The sequence below is a fragment of the Mauremys mutica genome, chromosome 1, assembly GCF_020497125.1.
Source record: "Mauremys mutica isolate MM-2020 ecotype Southern chromosome 1, ASM2049712v1, whole genome shotgun sequence".
Lineage (NCBI taxonomy): Eukaryota > Metazoa > Chordata > Testudines > Geoemydidae > Mauremys > Mauremys mutica.
In genome coordinates this window covers 173,899,729-173,918,106 of record NC_059072.1, presented here as the reverse complement: position 1 = coordinate 173,918,106, position 18,378 = coordinate 173,899,729, and the positions used below count along the sequence as shown (strand labels likewise).

The window sequence follows — 18,378 nt, the reverse complement described above, 5'->3', positions numbered from 1 at the left end:
ATAAGCAATTAGACACCTCAGTTCAACCCAATAGTATCATCTAAGGCCAGATTGAAGATTGCTGCTTCCAGAAAATACAGTTTAATGTTCACAGGGGCCGTGAAATTGATAGAGTAAAATCAAATCAAAATGTAAAAGCACATGATGACTGAACTAGGAAAGCACTAGGACTACCACTATGCTGATCATGCTATAAATCAGAGAGATGTCTTCTAATCCTGGGATACTGGGGAGGGGGCAAATCACCCTCTGCAGGATTTAGTTAGAGTATTTAGTGGAAATTAATATCCCCTGGATATTGTTTTCAGCCAGACACTGCAGTTATCAATTTACAAGCTGACACACAAATAAGCGATTTGTCACAAGAAACAGCAGGAAGAAAACCATTGTGCATGTGTGTGTGAGTGAGGGAAGATTAGAGCCAATTTATACCAGTAAGTAAAAGGCTTTCTGGAATAATTCATTACAACAAAGGATTCACGCAGGGAGGGAACATTTTTGAAGACTTTTGAAGACTGCACTAGCAATATGTCAGCAGCCCTTCTCCAGCACTTGCCACGGTGTAAGCACATGGATGATTGTGTGAAACTCACATTGTAGTCCAGCCCATGAAGAGTTTACAGGATTGAGCCCAAGGTCAGTATATGTAGCTATCAAAATTGGTCTTGTGTAGCTGTGTGGTTTTGTTTTACAGAGGTTCATATGAACAAATAAGTTTCAACCCATGTCATTTCATCTTTCCCCACTACCCCAAGTTACTCTCTGAGTAATGAGTTTGAACAAACCCCAACATAATATAGAGAAACACTGAAACTAGCTAGTTTCACCAGAACCCTGTGAAAAATGTCAATTTCACACGATATCAATGCCAAATTAGAAGCCAATCCAGGTTTATGAAATTTAAGAGGTCTCAGTCTGAATTCTGAGTTTGTAACAAAGTCCAAAACCAAATGAGTTTTTTTCCATGATTATAGGATTCTGTAACCTACTTTCTGCAGAACTCTAATGAGAAACTAATTACCCACAAAACCATACACCAATCTGAATTTCTCTATGCAATTTCTGTCCAAAAAGAAATGTACTAAACATGTACAAAGGAATATATAATCTGATAAACTGAGACTTTGATCTATATGGGTAAAACCCCATATAGCAAAGACCCACTGAAGTACTGATGGGGCCTACCCATGCGGATCCAACTGAATATTAATGCCTGCTCTAAACTGTACATCACTGTACAGTAATAAGCAATGTTTAAATATACAGCTTGCTATTTTATTACTCAGATGACACTTGATCAGTACTCACCTACCCTTTGGGTTGGTAACCGATACTTATGCATGCTCACAAGTAGTGTGATTACCTCCGCACTGGTTCAGTTCACCTGAAACTTGAAGTGTTTTGGTTGTGAAGTATAAAAGAAAACCATATGTGTTAAAGGTGTGGGGCTGCTGGAATATGTTCTTTACTGTTCTTGCCAGATGTCAACCACATCTAGTAGTTCTTGATAAAAATCAATAGTTTCCCTTAGGTTTCCTATTATGAGCAATAAGGCTACTATTTTTATATGTAACTGATTCTTGAATAACAGAGCAGTGAGCTTTGTGCAACAACCATCTTTTAAGGGCACGTTTGCTTCGGATTGGTTTAGAGAGCAATGCTGAAAATCATGAAGACACTAAAAGATCAACAGACTGAGATGCACATACTTTACCACTAGTTGCAATACTCTAACTACATGCCTCTCTTGGATCGCTTTACTCTCCTCTGTCCAGTTCAGAATCCAATTAAAAGGCCCAGTTTTCAACTTCTAATCTGCAAAGCCCTGTATAGGCCGGAGCCAGGCTCTCTCAGGGACCACCATTCTCTCTAACCCAGACATGACAGCTGTGCTCAGCTAAGACACAGCCCAGGTTATAGGGGCCATGGGCCCAGCATTCTTAGTGAAGGACCCACAGCTATGAGCCCTGATTCCACAGAAGGGAAGGCCGAGTCATAGTCTTGACACCTGTAGGGCAGGTTTAATTACTCATCTTTCCATGCACCAGTTTTACCAACGCACAGAAGGATATTCTCTTGATTCTACTTGGCCTCTCACCCTTCACATAAGAGACTATGCAGAGGGTGAAGAGTAATACTCTACTGCAGATATTCCTTGTACATTAACTTTCATATACAAGTTCTGCAGGTGCTACAAAATTTCCAGTGTCTGTATTATTCAGTATGGGAATACTGCGGGAATCATGAGTCTTACCAAAGACTTGCACTTGGTCTTGTATACACACATGACCAGATTCTATCCTAAGTTGCACCTTTCCAACTCCTATTTTCCCTAGAGTATGCCTGAGCGAATGCAACATTCAGAACTGCACACACACTACTGTCTTTATTGTGTGAAAAAAACCCAATTATCAATGAACGTGCACAAGCCATTTGTGATTGTAAGCTCTTAGGGGCAGGGATTGTCTTTTGTTCTGTGTTTGTACAGCACCTAGCACAGCAGAGTCCTTGTCCACGACTAAGGCTCCTTGCCACTATGAGGCACTACCACAATGCAAAAAACAAACAGCAACAATACTATCTGTGCTTACATATGAGCCCATACAAGTCACCTCTGAAAACGCAAACCACAATGTCCAGTCAGGTATCTAGTTGTTCAGAACCACTGGGTTCCAGATCCATCTGCAGTGTTACACACAATTCCCCTTATTCCCCAGGTTTGCTACTCAATGTTATTGTCAAGACTGGCCAAAACATTACCTTATAGTAAATCTACTGCCACTCTATTGCTTCGTCTCTTTAGTACATCAATCTCCTAGAACTGGAAGGGACCTTGAAAGGTCATTGAGTCCAGCCCCCTGCCTTCACTAGCAGGACCAATTTTTGCCCCAGATCCCTCTAAGTGGCCCCCCTCAAGGATTGAACTCACAACCCTGGGTTTAGCAGGCCAATGCTCAAACCACTGAGCTATCCCTTTAGTACAGTCATCAAGTAGATTTACCTCCAGTGACTGAACCGTACCTAAAGGGGAAGAAGAAATACAAAGTAGCAATTCCCCAGTGTTGAAAAAGTTGCAGCAGATTGTTTTAGCAGCACCTTCTGAACAGAAAATCTCTGGGTGGGATTCTGATCTCACCCCAGTGAGAATGTAACCCCATGGAAGAAAATGGTGTTATACCAACATCATGTCACTTTAAAAGGAGGTCAAATTCAGGCTCTCCATATTTACCACTAAATGTCTTATTCGATCTATGCATTTGTGCTATTCTGAATTGATCACCAGTTAGTTGTGACATTCTGTGCTTCTCTGAAAACGTGTACTGAATAAACACTGGAAGGATGACAGCTTAATATCTGGAAGCCGTTAGAAAGAAGGTCAGGCCATATTTTTCATTTCCAAAAGCAATAAACAAAGGGCCATCCCAACTGCTAGTAATCATTTAAGTAGATTTCCTTCACATAAGAACCTGGCAGACTTACAGCAATGGACCCCTTTTCTTCTAGTGTTTTTTAAGCCACACAGTAGCACTTACTTGTCAGCTCTGAGCCACAACTTTGAAAAGGAATTGATAATAAAAGTAGGACACATAGGTAGATTAGGGGGTTTCTGGCTTGCATCTTCCTTCCCTCCCCTACAACTATATCCATCCTCTGTGTTTGACAGAATGTCAGACTAAACACTATTGCCATTATACTGTCTCATCCCTAGAAAGTCAAGTTTGAATGTAATTCCTAACTCTTGCCAAGGGCAGGAGTAAGACTAGTTAACTTTGTGTTGCAGCAGCTATGCCATCTCTTCCCTTCTGATTCCCTTTACAAATCAATTAATGGTTCTTGATGCTGCAAAATATAACCCCAGATTCTTGAGGAGAAATTCTGCCATCAGGTTCTCTTGTTCTGCTTGCACTGATATGAACGGGAGTGGCAAACTCCAGTCATCAGAACTGCTCCCCCTACTTAGATGTTAGAAATGGAAAGGACCTTTTATGTCATCTAGCCCATTCTCCATCTCTCTTCCTGCCTGGTGTATGATTTAACTTTACAGAATACACCTCTGACCCGATATAACACGAATTCGGATAAAACGCAGTAAAGCAGCACTCCGGGGTGGGGGGTAGGGAGGCGCGCTCTCCGGCGGATCAAAGCAAGTTCGATATAAAGTGGTTTCACCTATAACACGGTAAGATTTTTTTGGCTCCCGAGGACAGCATTATATTGGGGTAGAGGTGTAGTATATAGCTCATCAGTTTTTAAAAAATAAAAGCTCTTATCTGCAATTGTATGAGAGATCCAATGGGAAATAAATTCATCACCTCTATACCTACAACTAAACATGAGGTCTCATTATCAAACTTCAGTAAATATATAGAATATCTTACCATTCCTTTGAAGGTGAAGTAGCATCTTTCTAAATGCTAACGACTACTAGTCCTCAAGCACAGTATAGGGATTTGCTTACCATACCAGTTAATGAGAAATAACCACACTACCATTAAATCAATGCACAAATCAGAATGCTTTGGCCAGCAAATATGGAAGGATTTGTAGGATGCACAGCATCAGGAATCTTGTCTTCACCTTCAATGATCTATTTGACCAGGATTTCTGTTGCATCCTCCTTGCACCTTCTATTCTGCCAACTGTGCAATTGTATGTTTCCTCTCTCAATCATCTCCATACCCTTTTCCATGCTGCCCATATGTGTAGGGTGCCCTTATTAGCACTGCCTGTCAAGTCATCATCCTTTCTTCATTCAAATTCCTCCTAAAGGCTAACCTCTTCTGCAGTGCTCACAAGTGAGTCAACAATAATATAACAGGATATTTGTAAGAAACTCCTAGTAATCCTAGCTAGTCATGCCTCTGGGCTTCCCCAGTGCATCTTGTCTACGTAAGGAGTCTTGTCTAGCTCTGCAGGGCAGGGATTGCCTTTTATTTTCTTTTGTATTGAGCTAAGCCTGACTATTTTAGAGCTTAACAGAAACTAATATTTTGTATAAGTTAAAATTAAGTGTCAAGTCACGGGTCAGCACAGCATCCTTGGAGTCTGACTGGCTGAGAGAATTCCATTTCAATATAATAATGAAGTTTGTGAACCTAGCTCCTGCTTAACAGTTTTGGGTTGGACCATATATTTAATAATTGAATGAGAAAGGTCAATTACCTTTCCTGAGATCACTCTTCATGAAGACAAAACAAGATTCATTTGGTTCATTTCCCATCTCCTCAGGATACCAGAACACAGCTCTTGATTTATTTTACTGTACTTAGAAACTGACTGCTGTGGGTCACTTGTAGAGAAATTATTATTAATGCTAGTTGTTTCCATATGGCAGGGGAGAGAGTAAACAGTTAAAGTATAGAGCAAAAGGAATTAAAACCAATAGTAAAAGGTTCTATAGCCATATAAATAAAAAGAAAAAGAAAGAAGTAGTGGGACCGCTAAACACTGAGGATGGAATGGAGGTTAAGGATAATCTAGGCATGGCCCAATATCTAAACAAATACTTTGCCTCAGTCTTTAATGAGGAGCTTAGGGATAATGGTATGATGACAAATGGGAATGAGGATATGGAGGTAGATATTACCACATCCGAGGTAGAAGCCAAACTCCAACAGCTTAATGGGACAAAATCAGAGGGCCCAGATAATTTTCATCCAAGAATATTAAAGGAACTGGCACATGAAATTGCAAGCCCGTTAGCAAGAATTTTTAATGAATCAGTAAACTCAGGGATTGTACCGTATGACTGGAGAATTTTGCTAACATAGTTCCTATTTTTAAGAAAGGGGAAAAAAATGATCCGAGTAACTATAGGCTTGTTAGTTTGACATCTGTAGTATGCAAGGTCTTGGGGGAAAAAAACTTTGAAGCAGAAAGTAGTTAAGGACATTGAGGTCAATGGTAATTGGGACAAAATACAAAATGGTTTTACAAAAGGAAGATCAGGCCAAACCAACCTGATCTCCTTCTTTGAGAAGGTAACAGATATTTTTAGACAAAGGAAACGCAGTGGATCTAATTTACCTCGATTTCAGTAAGGCATTTGATACGGTTCCGCATGGGGAATTATTAGTTAAATTGGAAAAGATGGGGATCAATATGAAAATTGAAAGGTGGATAAGGAACTGGTTAAAGGGGAGACTACAACAGGTCATGCTGAAAGGTGAAATCTCAGGCTGGAAAGAGGTTACTAGTGGAGTTACTCAGGGATTGGTTTGGGGACTGTTGGGATTTTGTGATTCCCAGTGAGTCTGAGGCTGGGTAGAATCAAGGGACTTCGATTCGATGTGATGCAATTCAATTCAACAAGGCCTTATTCAATATGCATAAGGAAAGCCCCTGGTACAAAAAATCAGGCAGAGTCCCTCCAGCAAGGAGCCCCTCCCCTTGCTATTTTATAGCACATGGCACTTACATAACAAGTTACATAACATGAACCGCTAACCAATCAGAGTTAACCTTTCCATATATGGGTTTGTTTATCACATGCTCATAGTTCTCATTCCACATGCTGAGCTCAACCCTCTCCCCCGGCCATCTTCAGAATGTTCCCAGGGTGGTGAGCCACAGCATGCTGCCCTATGCATAAGCACCCTGCAAACCACATTTTATCCAAAATGAACACAAGCATACCCTTCAGGGACCAAATCTTTTATTTAATCTTTTTATTACTGACCTTGGCACAAAAAGTGGGAATGTGCTAATAAAGTTTGCAGATGACACAAAGCTGAGAGGTATTGCTAACACAGAGAAGGACCGGGATATCATACAAGAAGATCTGGATGACCTTGTAAACTGGAGTAATAGGATGAAATTTAATAGTGAAAAGTGCAAGGTCATGCATTTAGGGGTTAACAACAAGAAGTTTAGTTATAAATTGGGGATACATGAGTTGGAAGTAACAGAGGAGGAGAAGGACCTCAGAGTATTGGTTGATCACAGGATGACTATGAGCTGCCAACGTGATATGGCTGTTAAAAAAGCTAATGCGGTTTTAGGATGCATCAGGTGAGATATTTCCATCAAAGATAAGGAGGTGTTAGTACCATTATACAAGGCTCTGGTGAGACCTCATCTGGAATACTGTGTGCAGTTCTGGTCTCCAGTGTTTAAGAAGCATGAATTCAAACTGGAACAGGTACAGAGAGAGGCTACTAGGATGATCCGAGGAATGGAAAACCTGTCTTATGAAAGGAGACTGAAAGAGCTTGGCATGTTTAGCCTAACCAAAAGAAGGCTGAGGGGAGATATGATTGCTCTCTATAAATATATCAGAGGGATATAAATTTAAGCTTAGTACCAATGTGGACACAAGAACAAATGGACACTAGGAAGTTTAGACTTGAAATTAGATGAAGGTTTCTAAGCATTAGAGGAGTGAAGTTCTGGAACAGCCTTCCAAGGGAAGTAGTGGGGGCAAAAGACAAATCTGGCTTCAAGACTAAGCTTGATAAGTTTATGGAGGGGAAGGTATGATGGGATAGCCTAATTTTGGCAATTAATTTGGCAATTGATCTTTGATTATCAGCAGGTAAGTATGCCCAGTGGTCTATGATGGGATGTTAGATGGGGTGGGATCTGAGTTACTATAGAGAATTCTTTCCTGGGTGCTGGCTGGTGAGTCTTGCCCACATGCTCAGGGTTTAACTGATGGCTATATTTGGGGTCAGGAAGGAATTTTCCTCCAGGGCAGATTGGCAGAGGCCCTGGAGGTTTTTCGCCTTCCTCTGCAGCATGGGGCACGGGTCACTTGCTGGAGGATTCTCTGCAGCTTGAGGTCTTCAAACCACAATTTGAGGACTTCAATAACTCAGACATAGGTTAGGGGTTTGTTACAGGAGTGGGTAGGTGAGATTCTGTGGCCTGCATTGTGCAGGAGGTCAGACTAGATGATCATAATGGTCTCTTCTGACCTTAAAGTCTATGAGGTCTATGTGCTGATATTTCTCTGACAAACAAGCTTAAGATCTTATCAACACATCCAAAGTTTTGAAGGCAGTCTAGTGACTTTACCCCTTTACATAGAAGGGGATGCTCCGAAACTACCTCCAGGAAGTCTGTGATAAATGACTGACTTCATTCCAGAGAGTGGAAGTCTCCTATCTTGCTCACCCTCTAAGAGCTGAGTGAGGGAATTGGTGTCAGTGATGGAAGAGCTTCAAAACAGTTGGACCCCACCCCCCGCACAAATTTGTAATGTTTACATGATCTACCTGAATCTCTTTGGTCAGAGCGACTCATGCTACGTTAGCTCTTCCAATTCCATGTAAAGCCTTGAAATACAAATAGAAAGCAGAAGACAGAGAAGAAAAAGCGTTAAACATTTTCTAACATCTCCAGTTAGGGTCAACATCTTAGTTTACAGATCTCATTTCTTTGGCAGCAACAGTTCCACAAGTGAAAGCAGCAACATAACAGCAATACCAGACCACTTGCTTTTTTTCATTTTATTTATATATTTGTAAATATTGCAAAAAGCCTTTACCACAGAAATAAAGCAACATTTAAAAATGAAGCAGCTAGTCAATCATTGCATTGGAAAAAAAATTCACATGACCATATACACTATCTCCAAGACGGCAGATATTTTTATACACACGCACACACCCCTCTAGAAAGGTAACAATGGCTAGTCCTTTTCCCACTTTGCCAGGCATAGAGAAACACACTAATTCAATGTGTGTCATGGAGGCTCCACCAGCAGAATTTTTATGATGCACTAGCTAGAATCTAGTTCCCTAGCTACTTTGGGGAAGGGTGGCATGCATACCACTGCCTATTGAGCTCTGGAGAGGAATGCCTTCTCTGACTACCTGAACCTGCTTGTGTCCATGAGGATGAATGCTAATTAGGTGCAATGCTAATGTTTCAATATTGTATATCATCTTAGAGGTAAGCGGAACCTCTAATATCATCATCTTAGAGGTGCAGGACCCAAGAAGGGCAAATCTGGATCTGTGCTACCCTTATACCCAGTGGTGAGCTGCAGCCGGTTCGCACCGGATCACGCGAACCGGTTGTTAAATTTAGAAGCCCCCTTTAGAACCGGTTGTTCCTGGAGGGACAACTAGTTCCAAAAGGGCTTTTAAATTTAACTAAAGCTCTAGCAGCTGTGTACCCTTCCCCCAGCCCCAACTCACCTCACTCCGCCTCCTCTGCTGAAGCTCCTCCGGCGTCTCCTCCCCCTCCCCAGCTTCCCGCGAATCAGCTGTTCATGCGGGAAGCTGGGAGGGCTGAGAAGCAAGCAGCGCTTCCACCAGGTGAGCTGGGGGCGGGGGTGCCAGTGGGAGGAGGGCTCCAGGCGGCGCGCCGCTAGGCGAGGTCCTGGCGAGACTCTGGGGTCGGGCAGCTGGGCTCCTGCCCCCAGGGTCCAGCTGCGACCTCGGCCGGGCAGCACGGCTCCCCCCCGGGTCCGGCCGGGCGGTGCGGTTCCTGGCCGGGTCTGGGCCGGGCGGCGCTGTTCCTGCAGGTGAGCTGGGGCAGGGTGGGGCGCGATGAGGACTCCAGGCGCCGCCCGGCCCTGCTCCAGCCACTGCCCGGCCCCGGCCCCAACTCCGGCCGCACGGCGTGGCTCCGACCCTGGCCCCGACCCCGGCAGGGGTAAGAGGCCAGGGCCGGGACTGGGGCGGGGGAGGAGGGGTTGGATCGGGCAGAGGTTCTGGGGGGGCAGACAGGGGATGGGGAAGGGGGGGTTGGGTAGGCGCCGCGTGGGAGTTCCTGGGGTCTGTTGGGATTGTGGTGGATGGAGTCGGGGCAGTCAGGGGACAGGGAGCGGGGCAAGTTTGGCAGGGGGTGGGGTCCTGGGGGGGAGTTAGGGTTGGGGGTCTTGGGAAGGAGTGGTCAGGGGACAAGAAGCAGGGCAGAGGGGGTTATGGGTTGTGGTTTCTGAGGGGGGGCAGGACGTGGGTGGGGGGTGTACTCACTGGGCGGTTCCCTACCGGGTCTTCGGTGGTGGATCCTTCAGCCGACGGAGCCGTGCCGCCGAAGACCCAGTAGGGAACCGGTTCCTAAGATTTTGACAGCTCATCACTGCTTATACCCGCTCTCTCCAATCCTGAGGAAGGTTCAGTCCTCTGCCCAAGTAAGAGTGGCAGGGCTGTTTTAACTTGCACCCAGCTGTAATTATCTCCAAGGGACAATTTTTCTGTGGCCACACCCCTTATACTCTGTTGGGTCAAAAGGCAGTAGCATGCAGTTGACTATGTGGAACTTATGTCACCAGGCAATACCCTTCTGTTTGGAGAATCCCCAGTTAGCCAGCCAAGTGGCTGCTTTATGTTGGGGTACCCAACTCAAAGCAACTGCAGCAGGGCCAGGTTTTGAATCAGATCATTTTAAAATTACTTGCCTAAGGCCTCTGAGTCAATGGCAGGGTTGAGAAGTTCCAGGAGTTCTTGATTCACTGTGCCTTGTTCTGAGTACTCAGCCGCACTCCCTCTGGCTCAAAGTGCTCATTAGTGACAGCTCAATCCTGGGTTTCTTGTTTTCTTTTCAGTTTATGCCCCCCCAGCTACAGTATATTTCCCAGATAAGTATCATCTTTTGCACCATACAATTTTCTCCCTTCAGTACTGTAACTGCAATTATGGCTTTATTATTTTTTTTACCAGACAGTTCAACTCTTGAAAAGTACCCTAGGTATTTTTCTATAGTAGGTTGTCACAGAAAGTCCTGTGATTGATCAGGGATTAATAATTGTGACATCAAGTTGACTGTAATACAGTCCTTTTCCAGGAATGTCATGTTTATTGCCTTGAGTGAGTCGCATCAAATTGAAAGTCCAAAAAAATTATATGCCAAATGTTCCTGTGGGTACAATCTGTCACCCGCCCATTTCCAGCCTGCTGACATGCAATTAAAATAGCATCATATAAATAGATGGGGAGAGCTTGAGATTCTTGTAACTCCTCTGAGAAGAGCAACTTGGACAGTACATTAAAGTTTATTTTAAGACCAAATTGCAGGAAAACCTAGACCCAAATTTTAAAGAGTGGGTACCTAATGCTAAACTCCTGAATCAGTCTAAAAAGTGTCTAGAGTTTCAGAACTGCTGATCACCTGACAATAGCTACTGGTATAGTGTCTACTTCTGGGTGCCTAGCACTTTTTGGGGGGAAAAAAAACCAAACAGATAATTTATTTAGGTGCCATAATTTAGGTTTTAGAAGCCTAACTCTCAGCATCTGTTTCTGTTGTGGGTTTTTGGGGAGGAAGAGGGGATGAGGGGGAAGGTAATCTTGCCCTCATTTTGTTTGAAGAACTACAGAGATGTTTAAAGTAACTACAGCTGGTTGGACATTTTTCAAAAATGGGGTTTCATCAAAAAATCATGTCAAATTTCAATAAAACTTTTCATTTTTCAAAATTTCAAAACAAAATGGTTGTGGTGGCAGACGTTCTGGGTGGGTTTTTTTTTTCCATTTTGAAATTGTGTGAAAATACCCCCCACCACCACCACTTCTAATTTTTTTCTTCCACAGAAGAGCATGGAAAAAATTATTTAACAAGGTAAAATGAAAGGTTAGTAATCTATTCTCAGGGTAGTAAAACGTCCTGATACTTTTCCATCTGGTAAAAATGTGGAGAATCTGAGAATGCAAAGAGAAAGTAGTAATTTTTTCCACACCTCTGTAGTTTTTCCAAGTTTTCCCACAGGAAAATTTATTTCCCAGCAAGAAAATTCCCATTTTCTGGTCAGCCCCAATAAACACACACCTTGGAACTCAAAGATGCCACAGCCCTCACAATTAATTTATTTTATTCAGAGAACAAAGGTTAAGCACTTAAATTCCTTTTAAAAATCTGGCCCTAAGATTTTTGGAGCAGGCATGGCCTTTTTGTTGTGTGTTTACAAAGTGAATAGCACAATAGGGTCCTGTTCCATGACTGAGGCTCCTGGGCACTATCAACAATACAAATAACCACTCAACCCCACTACATCTCAGCGAGAGAGTAGGTAACTTCATAGCCAATCAATTGCTACCTTGTGGAGACTGCCTTCAGGAATAGTGTTGGATTTAATATTTCGACACATGTCCATTAGACACTGGATGGCCACAAACTCATCTTGTACATCAGCAAACAGCCATCAACTGGAGCTATTTTTGAAAACCAGCAAACTAGGTGTCTCTCTCTAGTTATGCCAATCCTCTGAGCCATTCAGGTGCCCCTCTATCCATAATTATGTTTCTGTAAGAGTTCCTATGTCTTGAAACTTGTCCATGTTAAAACAAACAATTTCACAATGGTTCTTGGAACTATTTTACATACATGTAACCTTTCCTGTCTGATGGACACCATTTCATTAAGGGCTGTACAAACACCTAGAAAGTGTCCACATTTAAATTGCTTTGATAAAGTTAGTAAACTAATTCTTGTTAATGTCTTTTGTTAAATAAAGTAGCTGCTGATTACTGGATTTTCTTTGCAGCTGGGTAGCATGTGCTTCCCACAGAGGAGAAATACTGTATGACACTTATAAATCACTTTTTATAATACGTAAATGGCAAATTCTAGCACTAGAGAACTTGAAGATCTCCACCTGTTCATACTAAAAGTAAACACTAAATCTTCCCAGCTGTTCTCAAAGACCTTGTTAAAACAGTGGTTCCCCCCCCCCCCAATACGTGTACACAGGACTAAACTTGAATACTGGCTTAATCCAGTTCCTAGCTAATCTTCCTAAATTCTAAATAACTGCAGTTAGTTTAAACAAAATACAATTTAGTTGCCTGGCAGCAGGGAAGTAAATCAGGTCAGAATGACTGGTAAGGGAGGGTGGGAATGCTTGTGTGGTGTTTAGCAAGAGAGATCTGTGAGCGTGCATACCCTAAACTACTGTGCAGGGATGTATGTTTACAATTCCAGCTTTCCACATGCAAGCTGCAGTTTTTGCCCCAACTTCCCATCCACACTCATAGCCCTTAATGGCACATCTGGATCTCATGGAGGCTGATAAATCAAAGCATCCAGCGGACAGTGGGGCAGTGCAGAGAGCACAAAAAACATCTGAAGATCCTGTACCACAAGGCCAATTGGTAATGCACTCAGCACATGGCCCTGCTGCAAGTAGCTTGACAGGATGCTTGGCAATAACCCCAGCATGGAGCCCACCACCTCACATGACATCCTCCTGCAACCAGAGGGTCTCATTGTGAGGACCTCCTTGTGAGGCCAGAGGAAGGAGAGGAAGACACAGCAGAAGATGGGACCACAGCAATCTTGCAGTCCCAGAAGCACATAATGGAGCTTGAAACTCCAAATCAGCCCACCAATCAGGATGGGGTTGCAGATGTGCTGAGCCCATTTTCTGAATACCTGTTGAGAAATGAACCTGGGGACCAGCCTGCAGGGAGAGCAGAACCAGGACACCAATTTGCAGCCCTGGAAGAGTCCACCATCATGCTTATTATTACCACCATGTGATTTCTCTTTGAGTGGGATTTCTGGGACATCACCAATAAAGGTATTGTTATATGCTAAGACGATGATACATGCTAGGGGGTGTTTTAATTCTGGCTTGAGTGCAATACACAGGAGAAATTCTCTTTTAGGAAACGTACCCCCTCCAAGCTTGGTGCCAAGCAGAGAAAAAGAAAAGTTAGACACTATATAAAGTGACTCCACCCTGTCTTTTTCCAAACTTTGGTTTCAGTTATAGTTTTTAACGGTTTTAAAAGCCAGCAGGCCTGGCAGGCATGGAATGCATATGTTTGCAAGTACTACCTTTTGATAAATTGGTAACAATTATATAATGCTATAGCTGTATACTTTGGCTAGTAAATTATTGTCCCATATAGCAGTGATTGTACATCCATTTCTATCCTGGTTTCTCTTTAAGTCCATGAAAAGCAATTTTAGATGACTAGTCATGCAACAAGCATTCTTGTGCTCCCTGTCTCTTACTGTTGCTGGGGGCACATGGGGAAAGGAGAGGTGGGAATCCACTCTGCCAATTGCAGAAGCCTGTATCCTAATCCAAAATTTCTTTTCAGTCCTGGAAGTTGACTTTTGATTTTTTTTCCTTCAGATTTCTAGGTAGAGAGAATTTCCTGGGACCCCTTGTGATAGCTGTCTAAATCACTCCCCTCACTGGTATGCTGTGCAGTCACTAATTCCCTGAATATCAGTTTTGCATCTGTTGATGGGATTCCACCACTTGCCTGGAAAATTACTTTTCCCTCCCTCACTCATTCTAGTATTTCTAAAATATTAATGGCTAAGAGGGCTTCTCCTGCTTGACATAAGTCAGAGCCAGTAATGGTAAATGGCCTCTAGCTATTGTTTTTAGCCCACTCTGCCTCAGTCAGGTCCTGCTTTAAAAAAAATAACACTGATTTTTATTTATTTACTATCATGTGTCTACATTGCTAGAAGATAGTGTCTCTCCATGAGAATTCAAAAAGGAATATATAAACCAGGGGTCAGCAACCTACAGCACGTGTGCCACCTTTGGCATGCGAGCCGATTTTGCCTGGAACACGGCTGCCAGCCGGGATCCCAGACTGGCAGCAGGTGCGCCCCCTGGCTCCCCCCTCACCATGCTCATTCTGTGGCTCCCAGGAGTGTGAGCTGCCGGGGCACGGGGCCCTGAGCCAGCAGCGGCAGCTCACATCCCAGGAGCTGCAGAGCCTGAATGCGGCAAGGGGGGAGCCGGCGGGTGCATGAGGCCCATCGCCCGCATGCATTCACTGCAAGAGGCTCCCCCCGGGGTGGGCACCAGGCCGCAGCCTGGGCAGGCGTGCCCCCCAGTTGCCCCCTCACCGCTCTTGGGTTCTGCGGCTCCCGGAAGTGTGAGCCACCGCCGCTGCCCCTCTGGCAGCTTCCCCCGTCCTGCTGCCTCAGCACTCTACGTGGAGTTTTGCCTCCATGTGGAGTCAGCGTCTCACCAGCATGGGCCTGGTAAGGGGAGTCCCGGGGGGCAGTCAGGGAGCAGGGGGAGGGTTGGATGGGGCTGGAGTTCTGGGGGTCCTGTCAGGGGCTGGGGAGTGGTTGGATGGGGCGTAAGAGTCCCCGGGGGTCTGTCTGTGGGTGTTCATAAGGGTTGGGGCAGTCAGGGGACAGGTAGGGGGTAGGGTGCTGGGGGGGCAGTTAGGGTAGGAGGGTCTCAGGAGGGGGCAGGCAGGCAGGGGACAAAGAGCAGGGAGGCTTAGGTAGGGGGTGGGGTTCCAGGAGGGGGCAGTCAGGGGACAAGGAGCAGTGGGGGTTGGGGGTTCTGACCAGGGCAATCAGGGTGGGAAGTGGGAGGGACTGGATGGGGGCTAGGGCAGGGCTCTCCTGCTTTTTTGATTGTTGAAATATGGTAACCCTAGGTGAGGGGGGAGCCAAGGGGGCACACGGGTGTTGGCGCCCACATACATCCACGGCAGCCTACAGGTGCCCCCGGGGGGGGCGCCAGGCCGCAGCCTGGGCAGGAGGAGCGGGGGGACGCAGCTGCTCCCCGCTAGTGGTGCCTCCGCTGCCTTTGCAGGGCTGCTGCCCCCTTGCACCATGCCGGCTCCTCCATGGTTGGGGCTCGTTGCTGCCGCAAGCAGGACACTCTGGCTCTCCGGTGCCTCCGGAAGGTGGCTCCTCCCTGCCGAGCTGCTGCAGCGGCCCAAGCCCGGCAAAGCCAGTGAGTGGACTCAGGGCTGGAGCCACCTGAGTGGGGTTGGGAGGGCTTGCAGGGTGGCTGTGCACCGTTCAGGAGAGGGGAGGGGAGGGGAGGGGGGAACCTGGTCTGGGAAGCAGCCCCTGGGCAGGCTGGCCCCTGAGGTCTATAAAGGCTCACTGGGGATTTGCCCCTTGATGAACCGATGTGCAAGGTGGAAGTTTCACCTAGGTGGCAAAATATCCTTGCACTGGCCCTGCCCCAGGGGGGTGCATGCGCCCCAGGGGTGTGTGTGCACCCCTGGTTAAGAACCACTGCACTAAACTGATAAGATCTGCATTTTAATTTAATTTTAAATGAAGCTTTTAAAACATTTTAAAAAACGTGTTTACTTTACATGCAACAATAGTTTAGACTTATAGAGAGAGATCTTCTAAAAACATTAAAATGTATTACCGGCTCACAAAATCTTAAATTAGAGTGAATAAATGAAGACTCGGCACACCACTTCTGAAAGGTTGCCGACCCCTGATTATAAACATTCCAAAATGGTGCAAACTGTGGCCTTATGTACATGCAGAAATCAAAGTGGGGGAGGGATACTCTTATTCCCCATGGCAATACAATTAACATACTGTCTCTTTCATACCAGCAGCAGCCCTTTCCACACCTGCTGGGCCAAGCCTCGCACTAGGGATCCAGGTGCTGGAATGGGTTAGCAGCAGGTCAGAAAAAAGAGAAATGGAGGATCTTTTCAGGCTTGTGGCAAGAAGGCGTCAAGGGCACCTTGACTTCAAGAGAGCCAAGGAGGAAAGGGACACACTGAATGAGTAAAGACTGCTCAAGAAGTTCCTGGACTAAGAGCAAAAAACCAGCACAGGATCAAATGATCATGCAAGCAGCTGATGAATGTAGGGCAGCAGGGTGGTTCAGCTGGACCCTACCCACCTCCTATGAGCGCTCCAGCACCAATGCTTGTGCCAGCTGCAACATCTGTATATATGCCTGTGCAACCTCACATTGAGTCCCCTCCACAGCCTGCAGCCCCACAAGCATTGGAGAACCCTGGCTTCTCCTTCGGCATCCACTCCTATCCAAACCTCAGTCTCTGTGTAGCCACACAGAAGGCTATCAGGCTGTGGTTTGCAAGGGAGAATAGTAACAGCACTAGGAACAGCTGCTAGCATTAGCACTGATCACAGCTGTTGGAAGTTAATTTGAAAACTAGATTTGTTTATTTTTAAAAATCCATTTTAGATAGTTAAGGGTATGTTTTGTTTTGGGGCTTTTTTGCCCTGTTGGAAGTTATGTTGTACTTATGTTTTACTGCACCCTTCATTTATCTTTCCCTGTTGTTGGTAGTTATTTTACACTGTTGGTTATTTTCACTTATGCTTTACTACACCCTTCACTGTTATACAATTTGTTTTGATGCACACAGAGTCTGAGTGGTGGACTACAGTTTATAATAAGGGTTCAAATTCCCACTCAAACGAAGTGAAACACAACCCCATCCAAGACGCTTGAATCTCCAACCACCTACATGTGTGATAAGTGATACTTTAATGCCTGCACCACACCCAAGCACTCATGTGCCCGTTAAAAATGTATCGATTAATAAGAAGCATGGAAAAATGGTAATACAAGCAACCTTTATTAATCCAATTTTAACAATCCTAGGGCCCATTACATCACCACATTTCACTCCTATCACTCTATTAAAGGGGAAGCAGCCGCACTAGGAACAGGTGCATTTTCTGGTTGTATGTACTGGACCTGCAACCAACATTGTCTTGAATCTACTCCCTATGAACACGTTCACCTTTGGCATCACAAAAGTTGTGGAGGGCACAGAAGCCCCCCAAAAAATCATATAAATGGCATTGATGTCCTTGGTATCTGAATGGTTCTGTAGCCAGCACCATCTTGTCTTCAGCCTGCCAAACACATATGCCACCACTGGCCTGCAACTATAAGCATAGAATTGAGCCTTCTCCTGCCAGGTTCTGTGTTGTCAGGATATAATTACATGAGCAGTGGTAGGAGCTGGGAGGCAGGATCCTCCAAGATAACAGTAGTCATCAACACCCAAATTGATAATATTTTAGGAGGAATTAAGGCCCCTGCTTCCCGCAACAAGTACTGTCCAAATCTCCTTAAAACCTTCCCCTTGTGAACTTTGCCAGTAATACACATGTTGTTGTTCATAGACCTACCTCTCTGGTCCATCTAGGATGGCAGAATGTTAGAGTAGAACCCTTTCCAGTTTACATATTTGCTTGTTCCATGTGGTGGGCAAATCAAGGGCACAAGTGTGCCATCAATGACCTTGGCACAGTTGAGGGACTCCATTCTCTGAAAGCCAGCTATTATGTCAGGCACATTTCTAATGTCAACCACATATGGTTAAGTTACAGTCACAATTGCCTGGCAAAGCATCACCACCATGGCCCCAACAGTAGATTTCCAGCACCAAACAGGTTAGCCATGGACGTATAGCAGTCGGGGGCAGCCAGCTTCCAGAGCAATCTGCTTCTCAATTGGAATGTCCTCCCTCAATCAAGTGTTCTGGTGCTGCAGGTCAGTGCAAGCTCCACACAGTGCTCCAAAAAGGCTTGGTTCCTCACATAAGAGTTCTGGAGCCATTGCTGGTCATCCCATGTCTGAAAAGCAGTGTGGTCCCACCACACTGTGCTAATTGTCCTGCACCAGAAATGGCAGTCTACACTTGGAAAATAAGCACCAATTGCAGCATTCACTAAGCCTGTCCAGTCTGTTGCAAATGA

General features: G+C 44.9%; 1 long non-coding RNA gene across 2 annotated transcripts; it reads left to right on the top strand.

Moving 5' to 3' along the window:
- Nucleotides 1-277: 277 nt before the first annotated feature.
- Nucleotides 278-18,073, top strand: LOC123367561. Of its 2 annotated transcripts, XR_006578530.1 has the most exons (4): nt 278-636; nt 14,033-14,097; nt 15,473-15,616; nt 16,245-18,073. It is a non-coding gene; the product is annotated as an uncharacterized LOC123367561 (long non-coding RNA). The 2 variants fall into 2 exon arrangements; XR_006578533.1 differs by lacking the exon at nt 15,473-15,616 and having other exon boundaries at nt 16,248-18,073.
- Nucleotides 18,074-18,378: the final 305 nt, after the last annotated feature.